General features: G+C 42.1%; 1 pseudogene; it reads right to left on the reverse strand.

Annotated features, from left to right (window-relative positions):
- Positions 1-1,941: 1,941 nt before the first annotated feature.
- Positions 1,942-3,661, reverse strand: LOC146915751 (uncharacterized; annotated as a pseudogene).
- Positions 3,662-4,009: the final 348 nt, after the last annotated feature.

Raw genomic sequence — 4,009 nt, forward strand, 5'->3', positions numbered from 1 at the left:
ATATTGGTGCTTTTATGTCATTACAATCATCGCAATCCTCTTCACAAGCACAATTTACACTAGCATCTTCCCCTTCAGAGGGTGCTAGTGTATCAACGGCCGTGGGGGCAACCATGGCCATGCCGGTTTCGATGGAAATGGAAGTAACCGCTTCCACAACCACTCTGACTATAACCACCCCAATGACACAACCAGAAATGGGGACCTTTGTGCCACCATTTACTGCTGGTGTACCCGTGTCTACAAGTGTCCCTGCCTCTCCTAACCCTCAAGTTAAGGCTAGTTTTGATGATAGGGTCGTAAATGTGCAAAACTTCTCGAAGGATCAACCGTACGGTATGCCAACTTCAATGATGGAAAATTTGCATAAAAATCTTGCATTCATAGAACATTCAAATCCATTTACAACGTTTAACACACATAGTCTTCAAGTTCTAGCGTATTTTGCAGAAATGCTCCACCAGCCTTAACTACAGAATCTATGATGTTGTTTAGGCAACAAATTTATGAGAGCAATCATGAGATGGTTAATTTGTTACAACAACAACAACAACAAACAAAGCCTTATCCCACTAAGTGGGGTCGGCTACATGATCAAATGACGCCATAGTGTTCTATCAAAAACCATATTTGGATCCAACTCATTGACCTCTAAATCTTTTTTAATGGTTTCTCTAATAGTTTTCTTAGGTCTTCCTACTTCTTTTAACCTGACTCTCCTCCATTTGATCTACTCTTCTTACAACGGCATCTACGGGTCTTCTCTCTACTTGTCCAAAAAATCTAAGCCTATTTTCTACCAACTTTTCTACTATAGGTGCTACCCCCACTCTCTCTCTCTCTAATGGTGTCATTCCTAATCCTATCCTGTCTAGTCTTACCACTCATCCAACGCAACATCCTCATCTTCGCTACGCTTACTTTACTCTCGTGTTGGCTCTTAACCGCCCAACACTCCGTACCATACATCATTGCTGGTCTGACTGCTCTCCGATAGAACTTTCCTTTCAGCTTAAGTGGTACTTTCTTATCGCACAAAACACCTGAGGCTCTTCTCCATTTCAACCACCCAGCTTGAATACGATGATGTACATCAGCTTCTATTTCTCCGTCATTTTGTACTATGGACCCAAGATATCTAAACCGTGTAACTTGGGGTATGATATGATCTCCAAGTTTCACCTCCAAGGTAGACCCACTTCTCCTTTTGCTAAAGTTACATTCCATATACTCTGTCTTGCTTCTACTCAGGCGGAAGCCATACGCTTCTAAGGCTTGCCTCCAAGTCTCTAGCCTCCCGTTCAACTCCTCCCTCGACTCACCAAGCAAGACTACATCATCTGCAAAAAGCATACATCTCGGTGCTAACTCTTGGATGTGTTCCGTCAGTACATCCAAAACTAAAGTAAAAAGATAAGGACTTAGGGTTGACCCTTGGTGCAGTCCTATTGTTATGGGAAAATCTACGGTATCCCCATCCTGCTTCCTCACACTAGTCGAAGCCCCCTCGTACATATCCTGGATAGCTCTAATATAGGCAATCGTCACCCCTTTCTTCTCTAGAGCTTTCCACAAAATCTCTCTAGGTACTCTATCATACGCCTTCTCCAAATCATTGAAAACTAAGTGTAAGTCTTTTTTATTCGTCCGATATCGCTCCATCACACGTTGAAGTAAGTAGATCGCTTCCATGGTCGACCTCCCAGGCATAAAACCAAATTGGTTATCCGTAACGTGAGTCTCTTTTCTTAGTCTTCGCTCAATTACCCTTTCCCACAACTTCATGGTATGACTCATTAGCTTAATTCCCCTATAATTTGAACAATGTTGTATATCCCCCTTGTTCTTATAGATTGGAATTAAGGTGCTTCTTCTCCACTCGTCTGGCATTTTCTTCGTCCTCATAATCTCGTTGAAAAGTTTTATGAGCCACACAATTCCTCAATCGCCAAGACTTTTCCACACTTCGATAGGTATGTTGTCCGGCCCAACTGCCTTGCCATTACTCATCCTTTTCAACGCTTCTCTCACTTCGTGCTCCTGAATCTGACGATAATAGTTATAGTTCTGGTCCTCCTCTCTAATGTCTAATCTATTAGTGTCTGGTAAGATCTCATATCCTTCATTAAATAAGTTGTGGAAATACTTCTTCCGTCTATCCTTAATATCTCTTTCTTGCACTAAAACTCTACCCTCTTCATCCTTAATACACTTCACTTGGTCCAGGTCTCTTGTCTTTCGTTCTCGTCCCTTTGCAAGCTTGTATATAGATTCCTCCCCCTCCTTGGTACCTAAAGATTGTTATAATCCTTCAAATGCTTGAGTTCTTGCTTCGCTCACCGCCTTCTTAGCCTCTTTCCTAGCTATCTTATATTTATCCCAAGTTTCGGCATTTCTACACTTAGACCAATCTTCAAAACAATCTCTCTTGATCCGAACTTTACTCTTAACGCTGTCATTCCCCCACCAAGATTCTTTACCCCTAGGTCCAAAACCTCTAGATTCTCCCAACGTCTCTTTTGCCACCTTCTTAATCTCATGAGCCATCCTCTCCCACATATCATTAGCGCTTCCATGTGGTTGCCTGGAACCTCCCTCTAATATCTTGTGTTGGAATATCCTTTGTTTGTCACCCTTTAAATGCCACCACTTGATTCACGGAGCCCCGCTACGGTCTCTTCTCTTTGCCCTCCTCTTAACCCTTACATCCATCACCATTACTCTATGTTGGGTAGTTAAGCCCTCTCCAGGTGTGACTTTACAGTCTAAACAGATCTTCTTGTCTGTTTTCCTAATGAGAAAGAAATCGATCTGAGAACATGAGGCCCCACTCTTGTAAGTGATGAGATGCTCCTCTCTTTTCCTAAAACACGTATTTGCTATAGTAAGATCCAAAGCCGATGAAAAATCTAAGATGGAATTACCCTCCACATTTACCTCCCCGAGACCATACCCCCCATGCATGCCCTCGAAACCTCTCGAAACCCTCCCTACATGCCCATTCAAATCCCCTCCTAGAAAAATATTTTCTCCTAATGGGATATCCTGAATTAAGCCTTCTAGCTCCTCCCAAAACTTTACTTTAAGGTGTTCTTCTAATCCTACCTGAGGAGCATAAGCGCTAATTACGTTAATGGTGTCTTGCTCCACTACAAATTTTAGGGCTATAATCTGATCTCCTATCCTTTTAACATCCACAATATCCTTCTTCCATTCCTTATCCACAATGATGCCTACCCCATTTCTCGATCTAACTTCGCCTGTGTACCAAAATTTAAATCTTGAACTATCTAATTTTTTCGCTTTTTTTCCCACCCACTTAGTTTCTTGTAGGTACATAAAATTAATCCTCCTCCTATTCATGGTGTCTACTACTTCCATAGATTTACCCGTAAGAGTACCTGTATTCCATGTTCCAAAACGAATCCTACTCTCATGAACTAGCTTCTTTACCCGCACCCGTTCACGAAGATATGGGAACACTTGCTTATTTTTCACTACATCCAGGCGGCGATGCAGCGGCCCTTGCTCATTGACACTGTACTCGAGCTATACAGCGCGTTGCTTCCGGGTAACGACCTAGCATTCACACTATTTCGTATTTGGTCCATGTCATAGAGATTCGACAAAGTTTTACGTTGGCTGTCGAGGCCTAACACAACCCTCTCCTTTTACCCAGGCTTGGGTTAATTTGTTAATACAACTAATTGGTACGATGTTTAATCCTTTGATTCAAAGTTCGAATCACATATACCAAGCATTAGACACTCAAATGGGGACTCTTCGCCCCTGCACAAATTGTCTATCAACGGATTCCTCAGATCCAAAATATCCGACAAATCCAAAATACTTAACCTGTGCAAATTGTCGAACCTATGGTTCAGAGACAACAACATGTGCCTCAACCTCAACCGGTTGAACCAACGGTACAAGCACAACCAAAAGTAATTTTTGTAAAGAGGAATCATGATGCAGATGAAGTTATTAGGAATGTCTAACAACAAAACAT

Source organism: Medicago sativa, chromosome 6 (genome assembly GCF_051527215.1).
Source record: "Medicago sativa cultivar Bolivia chromosome 6, Bolivia_mono, whole genome shotgun sequence".
Classification (NCBI taxonomy): domain Eukaryota; kingdom Viridiplantae; phylum Streptophyta; class Magnoliopsida; order Fabales; family Fabaceae; genus Medicago; species Medicago sativa.